Genomic DNA, 12,359 nt, shown 5'->3' with positions numbered 1-12,359 from the left:
ATATTATTCTAAAGTGAAAAAAAAAAAAAAAAGAAAAAAAAGAGGGAGGCAGAGTGATAGAAGGGGGTGATAGAAAGTAACAAAACAAATGTATAATTTTACTTTATTGTCCATGCTCTGCATAGGCATTTGCTGGCTTTGACTGCACTAGGCTACTTTCTCCATTTTTCAGTTGTCTTTTATCCATTTTTCAGCCTTCTTTGTTATTCTATTCAGCATACATATATTCTACATATACTTTATAGAACTTCTGGAGTATGTACAAAGAACAATTAGATTGGTGAAGAATGCTAAGGAAATAGATACCATAAAATCTTAAAGAGTAATAACAGTAGACGTGAGCTTATGAAGTTTACTTTTTTGGATATTGTGTTATGGAATGCTGGAATAAGTTGTCTGCTAATAGTTGAGGCAGAGAGTTTGGCGAAATTGACACATTTTTGACTATGGGAATAGTGGGTTTTTTTTTTTTTTTGCAGATGCAGAATACGTTAGCTTCCTTGCATCATCATGTCATTTTAATACTAAACGAGTAAAACACATTTGCAAAATATGTCATTCAATGAGATATAATTTTTGGTTATTCAAGTGGTCTCCCTTATTATCTTTGCTATCCAAAAAAGAATAAATTTGTTTTATTTAAACTAGTAGGTTTCCCTTTAAGAATTCCTATCTGCTTTTTGAACCTTCTTGTTCTAGCTTAATACAGTGAAGATGAAAGCAATTAATGCAATACAAGAGTTTTCTCTGGTAAGAAAGTATTTTCTACTTCTGTTTCCATTGTTAACAATAACTTCATTTAGTTCATGGTGACTGGACTGCATTTATTCTACATTTCAATAATGAGCAAGTTGCCCTGCCTGATATACCAAATGGCACTGAATTTCTGGATTTCCCCTCCTTTCCTTCACAGAATCTCAGGGGTAGGATTCTTCATTAAAAAGTATCATTCATAGCATACCCAACAAGTTTGCAGTCAGATATGACAATTCCTAATTTGTCTTTAAAAAAAAATCCTGTTATTTTGATAATTTACTGAATAGTCTATGGGATTTTTTCTTCTTCAGATATGGTCAAATTCACAATACTAAGTATAAAAAAGACAAAAAAAAAAAAAAAAAAATCCACCTGATTTTTATTTGATCTTTGTTGCTCAAAACTATAGGGAAATAATTGTTGTCTGAGATTAAAAATCAAATTTTTCATACAATATCTACTATAGTGTGGAAAATGTCTACACTATAGTCATCAGATAAATCCACTTGTTCCTGTCTAAATCACTTAATTACATCTATTTAATAATGTATGGAATTTCAATGCTGAAGTTCCACACAGTTTAACTTATCAAACGAGCATTTTTATACAATACAAATTATTTTGCATGTCCCCACCCCTACTAGTTTTACTATTTTGCTGTCAGTGGAAGAAATGGGTTTAACATTTCAAATGATAAATGCACCATTACTGTAGTTTTTTAATAATGCTATACTTTAAAATAAAAATATTAAATGGCAATGCTTTATATACTAAAATAAAATTACAAAATTATCAGTTTTGTAATTGACAATTGTTTATAGGGAATCCAATTTACAGTACAGTATACTGAATAAAGAGAAAATAAGGAGCAACTGAAAAAAAAAAAATTTTTTTTTTTTTTCAATAGATATCCCTCGAGTTATGTGATTAATGTATTCCGAGAAATTACTGTGTAGGCAAAAATCTCAGAAATCATTTTCCATAGAAAACAATGGAATACGGTGGGCTATATATTCTGAATCAGACTATAGGATCACCTTCTGCAAGGACCTGGGCTAGATTTAAACTTGTTGTGTGCCTAAGCTATAGAATATTAGGCCCTTCTCTCTTGCAGTTCACCTGTTAAAATATTAAAAAAGGAATTTAAGATGAAGCGAGGCCCTAAGCTGTAGCTTGTTTAGCTAATATGTAAATCCGGCCCTGCCAAGGACATATTACTTTGGGTTACAAACAACAAAAACAAATTTTTACAATACTTCAATATAATTATGTTGAATACTACACTAGTTTTTACTATTGTAAATGCAATTTCATCCTTGAAAAGAATGTCACATGGTGTTTTTACAAAAATTTATATCTGAATATATTTTCCACTAACACACAAGACTATTCCCCTCTCAAAACTAAATGTTTAGTTTTTTCAGTTTCCTGTTTGCAATTAATATTACTGATGTACTTTTTTATTGCAACTTTAATTTAAGCAAGACAAGGGTGAAACTGAGTACTTAAAATAATTACTTCCGATAACCAATAACCACTATTTATAATTGTCTAGTCTAACTGAGGGAAGAGATACCACAGAAGAGAATAAAACAGCTCAGTGGGCAATACATTTTGGAAACCACTGCAGTAACTAGATTTCCCCTGTGAGGTATAGAGTTTGTTTCTATATAATATCGGTGTAGATACACCATAGATAACTCTTAAAGAAAAACTACAGTAGTTGTGTGAAAGGCATAATATCATCTGTATCTCATATTGTGCTCATCCTTCACAATGAGTTGCCCATGTATTGCACTACCTCGAATAAATAATGCTTCACTAATAGAGAAAACTATTGTTACTTATTCTCAGTGGTACCTGCCCAACCACTGATGAAAAGTCAACTAGCTTTGAAATGGTGCCATTTGGATGCCCATCGAGAAAAAGTAACAATAGTCTTCTTTATTAGTGAAGCATTACTTATTCGAGGTTTGTTGTTTGTTTGTAGGCTTTACAGCTATTATATGGTTATCTGGTATTTCTTAGGAGCATTAGCAACTAAGGCCATATTGCTCTGGGGATATGCGGTGGTCATTCCCTGACCTTTCTGCATCCTCCGTATTTGGTGGTCATGGGATCGAACCCTGGTCTATTCAAGAAGTGTGTGCTATGCACTACTGCTCCTGCCCACCTGGATATGGAGGTGCCTAGCTTTACAGCACAAGGGCAGCAAGGCCATAATGCACCTAACTATGGTGATGTTACATACATAGTTATATCTGTATAGATGTTATTCAAGTTCATAATGCATTGTACAGTTTTATCTGTTTGAGGAAACAAAGTTTTGGTCACATGTCGCATATCTTCTAGGAGGTCGGAAATGTTGAAAGGGGTGTTAGTCATGAAAAATGAGGTAAACATAGCTTGTCGCTCAGTATTATATTTGGGGCAATCAATAAGTAGATGTTGGACAGTGAGCTGAGTGTTGCACTTTGGGCACTGTGGTGGATCAGTACCTGCAAGAAGATAAAGTGTGTTAAGTGTGTATGGCCTATTCATAGTCGAGCCAATACTATCTCTTTGTGTCTGTTCCCACGTATACTCGACTTCCAAGGTTTGAGATCTTTCTTTATATGGAGTAGTTTGTTACCAACTTGATTTTGCCAGATGTGTTGCCATTGCTCCAGGCATCACTTCTTTATAATTAACTTGAAATCGGAGAGTGGTATACTAAAGGAGTGATCTAAAGGATCTGTAGCAGTTTTGGCAGCTAGGTCAGCACGTTCATTTCCAGTATTTCCAACGTGACTAGAGATCCAACAAAAGAAAAATTGTTGTTTGTTCTTATTTAACTTGGTCATGGTATTTCAAATCTGTATGAGTAAGGGGTTATCATAGCTTTTATTCTGCTGGATGGCCTGGATAGCACTAATGGAATCTGTATAAATAACACTGTGCAATATGTTTGTTGAAAATGTGAAATTTAAGGCTATGTGGATAGCATAGCTGCTACATCCAATAGGGAGTTTCTTGGCTATGGTAATGTTGGAAACCAAGGATATAATAATGCTGCTGCACTAACATGCGTGCCAGTTTAGATCCATCCAATTGGTGTGTACCGTGCATGCTGGGTTCTCAATGCATGAATTTGCACATCACATTGAGTTGGAACAAGGTTGTTTGTTTGTTGTTTGGTTTTTAGGAGCATTAGCAACTAAGGCCATATTGCTCCGGGATATGCGGTGGTCATTCCCTGACCTTTCCGCATCCTCCATATTTGGTGGTGACGGGCTCGAACCCCGGTCTAATCAAGAAGCGTGTGCTACGCACTGCTGCTCCTTCCCACCTGGCTACAGAGGCACCTGGAACAAGGTGTTTTCCCCACGCTTTGAATGAAAGGTCACACAGTGGTATAGACCTATGAATACTGTTTTAGAGCTGTACCCTCGAATTTTAAGGAAGATTGGATCTCGCCATGATAGCCATCACAACCTCAAAAGACATCACTCATACTGCATAATGAAGTTCTTTGCCCTCACCTTCTGTAGAAAGTCTTCACTATAGCTGGGAATATCATTGACAAAGAGACTTGGATGGTTATACATCCAACTATTATTATTTTTATTATATCGTTTACATATTACACATTTGTTATTTGATCATTAACTGAAGGACTATTGAATTTAACATACAATGAATTTGAGTGTAATTCAGATTATTTTTTTGGATGGGGGGGATATGCACTGCAAGTAGACTTTGGCATGTTATTCTATGGTCTCTTAGTCAGGTGAGTAAGGGTGTTCAGAGCAGTATATATAAACTGCAATATTTGAGCAAGATTTTTGCAATTCTTGTAGTAGCACAAACTAATCAGTCTTTGTGCTACTAAAAAACAAGTATAAAGACCAATTCACTTCCGAAATGTTAATTTTGTCTGATTTGCATCCTCTCCTATTATATGTTGAAGTGCATAAGGTTTCCATAGATGCTACAGGGGCATGAAGGATGTGCAACCATCAATCTGCAAATAAATACAGTCAACAAGAATATGCTTGTGTGAATGAAGATTGATAGCAAGGTCATTGAGGTGAGTCTTCTCCAGATAGCATTAAACTGTGGTCCTAAGTTTATGTTAGATTAGTGATTTATCCAATTATTTTACTAATGATGCTGCATATATTTTTAATTCTTTTCAGGTTAAGATGGTTTTTTTTTTTTTTTTATCTCATAACATCTAGAGAGAGTGAATAATTGGTCTTGGTATAATTACAACTGTACTTGGTACAAATCTTATGTGTTTATCAGTTGTCAATTTGATTTTATCTAGGCACATAAAACAGTCATTTTAACCTGTTATAAATTGATCCTGTTGGCTTCTTGATACTGTCAATAATTTGATTTTCAGCATTTCAACTGCCACCCAGGAAGAATTTGTAATCTTCTAAACCGTACTACTTAAACTAGTTAAACTAAAACTGATTGTATAAAAGTGTATTATTCATTAAATGATCATTGTTCTGTTTTATCTGTATAAGATAAGAAAACTTAGTACTAAAAATAATATTTACCAACATAAAAAAAGGTATAAATAAACCTATGTTTAAAGTCCAACAGTTTACTGAAAAACAACAAGTATATTTTCCATAGCTATAAAATTTCAAAATTTTCAGGTAATTTCTAAACTAAGGAAGAGGAGAGCAAGTGCATTATCTTACTCTTTCACATGAACAAATTTATAACAAGTGTAACTAACACCTTTAACATGTCTAACAGTTGCGTACTCCTGTTAAAGTAACACATCAAGACACAATATCAGCGGAAATATGGCCTAAGGGCATGAATTATGATTATTGTCAGTGATTAATGTGATTTGGTGAACAACAGTGATTAACTGGCTAGAAGGAAAATGTTGACAATTTCATTACACATACCAAGTGAGTTTTTATTTCTTAAAATGAAATATTCTCTACTAAAATTTGTAATAATTAAAAGGAATTCTTACTTACTCTTCTCATTATCTTACTCTATATAAGAGAACTGGATGGAAAATGAAGTGTTTGGTTGAACTGAAATGTTTTTATCTTAACACTGAATTGAGTTGTCTTAAAGTTAACAGTCGCAAAGATCTAAAGTGGCATTTAGGCAAAATTTAATTTTGCTTTACATTAATGTAAATTTAAATCTTTCATGAAGACAGAAATACTGCAAAACACGCACACTGCTTATTATATTTTAGAATTATTACAAAATTAAGGTGGCAAAAATTAAATTAAAAAGTGTAGTTTTAGTTTTATTTTAATGAGCCAAAATTCATTTAATTTCCTGTAAAATTCATATTACTGAATCTCTTTCAAAGAAATTTAATCAAAGTATATAAACAAAATTAAGATCAAACATAATAATTATGTTTAGATCCTAATAAACATAATAAATATTAAAGAGCATAAATAGAATATTTCTCAAAAACTTTACATGTAATTTTTTAAATTCAGACATGAAACAAAGTATTTTCTAAATACAGTAAAATCTCAATAATTCAAATCCTCTACAATTTGTATTGTTTTTTTTTTTTTTTTTTTATATATTGGATTGCCTTTTCTGGTGTATTTTATGTGTGCAGAGTAGAGATTTATTTTCCTAAACAAGAACTTAATGACACAATTAAAAAAAAAAAAAAAATTGTCAGTAGCTTAACAATCACTTCGTAAAAATTCAAAATCATTCAGAAGAAAAATGCATGTGAAACCATCAAATGTATATGAAAACATTAAGGCATTATTAATGTTAGATAATGCACTTGCACATCCTTAACCAAGTGGCAATATTAGGCTTTTTTTCTTATCTCTCAATAACACAGCTTTTGGTATTGAGAGATAAGAAAAAGTATCTGATATTCAAAAAACCAAACAATGCGGAGCATTTGGTTTTTCTGATGAGTCTACACCAAGTCGAACATAAGAGGAAAAAAGACACTAGCTGATATTAAAAATTATAACACAAAAAAAGTGCTATTTGTAACTGGTGTGCAAGATGGAATGATATTACACAGTACAATAGTAAGTGCAAGGAAAATGCTATTAAATAATGACAATGTTCTTTATGTATTTTTTGATTTAGATGAAATCAAAGATGAAGTATCAAGATGCTGTTGCAGAGCATTTCTGTAAAAAAAGGATATTGATTTAATGGCTGTAAGAATGTGGCTAGATGAAGAAAGCAATAGCATTTCAAGGGGAAAATCTGCAAGTGAAGCAGAAATAAAAGAAAAGAAAATAAAGAAGAAAAATTCAGATTATATGAAGGCAGAAGCCATCTCACTCTTATTAAATTTGCTAATTCTGATAAGTAATTCAAAAAATACAGTTATGCCTAAAACAGATTCCCAAAGTGTGGGGTATGCCCCAAGGGGAAGTATACACTTGGTTTTTGGGGAGGAGCTTGTTTTCACGAAGCACTTTTTTAACGAAATAATGAAACCATCATGCCAATCCAGATATGAAGCGTTTATTTATTTCTATTACTCATATTTTATTTCTTTGAGATTTAATGTATAAGCATATATTTATAAGAGTATGTATATTTGCAGCTAAATTTTAGATCAAATCTGTTTATTTGCACTTGTTTGGGAACTTGGGGATGCCCCAAGGGGAAGTATACACTTGGTTTTTGGGGAGGAGCTTGTTTTCACAAAGCACTTTTTTAACAAAATAATGAAACCATCATGCCAATCCAGATATGAAGCATTTATTTATTTCTATTACTCATATTTTATTTCTTTGAGATTTAATGTATAAGCATATATTTATAAGAGTATGTATATTTGCAGCTAAATTTTAGATCAAATCTGTTTATTTGCACTTGTTTGGGAACTTGGGGATGTGTGAAATTTATGAAATATTTTAAGGGAGCATAAGGTATAAAAGTTTGAGGATCTCTACTCTAAGAGAAATGAAGAACAATGTTATCAAACAGTGCAATAGGACCTTTACTCAATGGAAACTACTAATTTTTCAAAAAGAAGGCAATATGATTGAGGAGGAACAACCTACATCAGATTAAATTTATAGTAATTTACATTTAATATGTTACTTAATTTGTTTAAAAAATCATATTATTCACGATATACGTGATTAGAACTTTTTGCATACAATTTTGTTTTGAATATCCACATTTTCATAACATTTTCTTTTCATCATATTTGAGTTATAATACCATCTAAATTAATGTACATTTCTTTAATATAAAAAAACCCATCCATTTGTATGAACAGCGAGTTGAAATTATTATTCTTACATAAAATTATGTTCTATAATTAAGACTACTTCCTTCTGCATTAGTCCAAATGGTTTTACTAAAGTGAAAAAAAAAAAAAAAAAAACACTTGGGGATGGGGCTTTGGAGGCTTACTAATCCATTCAGCTCTTTGTCAAACTAGTATATGTATCAATAACACCGTTTCTTCAAATGTATGATTCTTCAAAGGAAAAATGTGCATTTCTAAGTGTGCCATATTATCCAATACATAACAGTAATATACATAGTAAAAAAAAAACAAGACAATTGACCTTTAATTTATAACTGCTTACTTCATATATCAGAAATAATTATGACTCAAAATTATAACAGTATTAAGCTTTGACAAATCTTAAAAAAAAAAAACTTTTTTAAAAGAAATTTAATTCTGATGCATAAAGTTTTAATTACTGCCTCAATAAAAAAATATAAAAAAAATTTACCATTTCTTATGAGTTTTTTTTTTTTTTTTAATTCTGTTTGATTTTTGATAATAAATAAGAAGATATATTGTTACTTCAAGAAATTTTAATGCTGGGCAATCAAATCAAAATAAAAATAAATTAAAATTTTAATACATTTATGTACAAAGTTTTAATTTTTAAAAAACTTCAAGATTTCAAAGAAACATTTACAAGGTGCCCTACAAAAACTGACTAGAGGGAAAAAAGGAAAAATGTGCATTTCCAAGTAATACAAACAGCATGAAATCAATACTTATTTCATTTGTTGCTGTTTGCATATTTAATGGCACAAGAACTGTTATGCCATATTGTGCCTTTCAAAACAGTGCTAGTGTCTGAATTCTAGGCTAAATAAATTTATAAATAACAGCAATAACAAGTATAGAGGCCAATTCACTTCAGAAATATGGAGAATTCTCTCAGATTCATGCATCTTTTCCTGTTATATGTTTAGCACTAAAGGTTCCTGTGGGAGTAATAAGGGCATAAAGGATGTCCATCTATCAGCTTGCTGGTAAGTACACTATAAGAATTTGCTTTACTGTGGTGGAGAGTGATTGTGAGCTGAGCCAGTAAGCAAATGGAAATGAGTTATGAGAGTGCAAACAATGTGTGCGAGAAAAATAATTTGCTCTTTTCTATTTAGCTAGGTACTTGAGTCCTGCAAGCTTAGTTTTTATTTTATTTGCATGAGTTTATTTGTTGTGTGGGCTTGCCACATTTGAATCCACTGGGTATGATATGGTGTTTATATAGAAGTGACTACAGAGTTCGATATTGGGCATCTTCTGATCAATCTTAAAGCATGTGAGATTTCTTCATAAAGCTGCCTGGTACACAGTGTTAGTAATGCCTTTATAATGGTAGGTCTAACAACTGGAGAAAGTATTAAAAGATGAGAAATACTTGGTAACAAATGTCTTTTTCATCTGAATCTGTGGTGTGCTGAAAAGGGGACTGCATGCCTTCCTCTGAAAGTAGATGAATATTTGGTGGACGTTTAATGCTAATCTACAAATATCATTTACTACAGTTGTTAAAATCTACTTTTCCTTTTGGAAGTTGATTACTATCACATAAGATTTTTCCTCTTTCGTTGAGGAAGTAGATTATTGTTGCATAGTTCAGCAGTTGTTCTCACTGAAAAAATGATGTACTTATAAATGCTGAGTTGGCAGTTATGAAAGTATTAATATTAGTAGCGGAAAAAAAGATACAAGGAAGCAAGCTTATAAAGTATCAGCAAAAAAAAATACCTCATCTGTCATCTGTACATCCCCTCTACAGTTTGCCTAATCCTTCCTTCCTTAAATTTATTCTAACTATCCACTTCCACAACACCAAATGGAAGTTTGTTCCAACAATTGATTACACTCTGGCTGAAAACAAATTTTTTACACATGTAATATAATAACAGCAAACTAACTCACTATTCTGAGGAAAAGTTTCTAATGCATTTGCAGGAAAAGGAGGAAAAGTTTCTGCTAATGCAATTGTTTTCATCTGTTCAGTTGCAGCAGACTCTCTGAGACTTGATGGGCGAGCTGCTTCCATGCTGTCTGGTCTTCAACAGCTTCTTTCAAGTCCTTCATTCACATGCTAGTGTCACTCTTGATGGTGTCAAGCCAGCATGTTCTTTGCCAACCTCTTCTCCTTGTTCCACTGACATTTGCCAACATTGATTTTTCCAATGAATTGGATTGCATTATGTGACCGAAATAGATCAATCATAACGTGATGCAATCCAAATCCTCTTTTGCTTTCCATGGTATGCAAAACAGCTTTCTCCAGGAACCAGAACTCAAAAACATCAATTTTTCTTCTGTCTGCTTTTTCATTGTCCAGCTTTCACACCTGTAAGTTGTTATGGGACACAGTACAGCATTAACCATTCTGATCTTCATTGTAAGGCTGACATCTTCGTCTTTCTAGATCTTTTTCATGCTCATCATTGCCCTGCATCCAAGTGAAATTCTTCTTTTAATTTCAAGGCCAAATTCTCAGTCTTGGTCGAGCTTAGATCCAAGAAAGATGAAATCCTGGACAGATGCAACTGCAGTCCCTCTTTTTTGCTCTCATCTTTAACCATTAAAATCAATTGTGTTAGGTTTTCCTCATTTTCTGCAAGCAGAGTTGTATCATCTGCATATCTTAAATTATTGATGTTTCTGCTGCCAATTTTCACTCCAATTTCTGACTCATCCAAGTACAATTTCCTCATAACTGATTCAGTATACAAATTAAATAGAAATGGGGATAAGATACAGCCCTGTGGCACACCTTTTCCAATTTCAAACCAGTCTGTATCTTCAAATGTTGTTCTGACAGTTGCTCCCTGGTTGGTGTACAATGGTCTTATTAGTTCACCCAAGTGGCAGGTACCCCGAATTCTATCAAAGAACTCCACAATTTTTTGTGTTCAACACAATCAAATGCTTTGTCAATGTATAGTCAATGAAGCACATGTATACATCTTTCATGTGATCGCACATGACTCTTCGTTTGCAGAAATCAGCTTGAACATCAGGCAGCTCTGTTTCTATGATTCCACATATTCGCACTTGAATGATTTTCAATAGAATCTTGCTTGCATGTGATATCAAGGCTACTGTACAGTAGTTTGAGCAATTTCAGGTGTTTCCCTTCTTCGGGATTGGAATAAACACTGATCTATTCATCTTTTGGCCACATATTGCTTTTCCAGATTTCCCGGTACAAAGTCATGATAACTGTGTTTGACAAAAGTGTTAACATTTCTGTTGGTATTCCATCAATTGCAGGGGCTTTTCACCTTGGTAGTTGTTGCAGCACCCATACTACCTCTTACTCTAAAATATCTGGCTCTAGTTCATCCTGCCCTTTCACTTCAATCTGTTGATGTTTGTTTCTATTTTCATACAGTTCTTCTGTGTATTCCTGACATCTTTTCTTAATTCAATGTTGGTTATTCAGTTCATTTCCATCTGTCTTTTATTGAACCTTTACAAGCAGCGAAATGTGTCTGGATCTTATTTATTTGTGCGAAGGGCTCTCTCATGTGCCCTTTTTTGTATTATCTTCCATTTCTTTACAATGTTTGTTCCAGTATTTTTCCTTATCTTTTCTGGCTGCCCTTGGAATTCTGTATTAAGCCTTCTTGTCTACCTTCAGCTGATTTAGCTTTTCTCCTTTTTTCAGCAGTTTTGATGGTTTCTTCTGACAGCCACTTACTCTTTTTTTGCACATTTTTTGTATGGGATGTATTGGTGTGCTGTTTCAGTGACAGTGTTTCTTGTTTTCTCCCAAAGTAAGTCTGGTTGTCTCTCCATGTAATTAAACGAGTCGAATCTGTTTTTTTTAATCATGGCCGCGTGCAATGGTGAAAATTTATCTATATCATGTTTCCATGGTGCAGCCTTCGTGTTTTGATGTTACAGAATTTGAGCCTAACTTTGGCTACTAAGAGTTGGTGGTCCAAGCACCAGGTAAAGTTTTCACTGAAAAAACAGAGCTTTTTCCATCTAACTGCACATGATGTAGCCACTTTGATTGCGGAGCAATCCGTTTAGCAATGTATGTGTATACAAACGTCGCTAAATCATGTGTTTATAATACTTAATCGATTTCCTTTACAGAACTGCACCAGACAGTTTCCTGCTTCGTTCCTATTCCCCAGACCAAATCTGCCAATGACCCCATCTTCCTTTCTGTCTCCTATTTTTGCATTTAAGTCTCCAAGAAAATACACAATCTTTTTTTGGTGTTTGACTCAGTGCATTCTGAGCTTTGGCATAAAACTGTTCAATTTCATCTTCAGCTGTATCTGTTGTTGGTGCATACACTTGAAGAAATGTGACCTTAAGCAGTTTTCTATTAATGCGGATG

Source organism: Mastigoproctus giganteus, chromosome 12 (assembly GCF_048544385.1).
Source record: "Mastigoproctus giganteus isolate SK-2022 chromosome 12, ASM4854438v1, whole genome shotgun sequence".
Taxonomy (NCBI): Eukaryota; Metazoa; Arthropoda; class Arachnida; order Uropygi; family Thelyphonidae; genus Mastigoproctus; species Mastigoproctus giganteus.
This window is presented reverse-complemented; position numbering follows the sequence as displayed.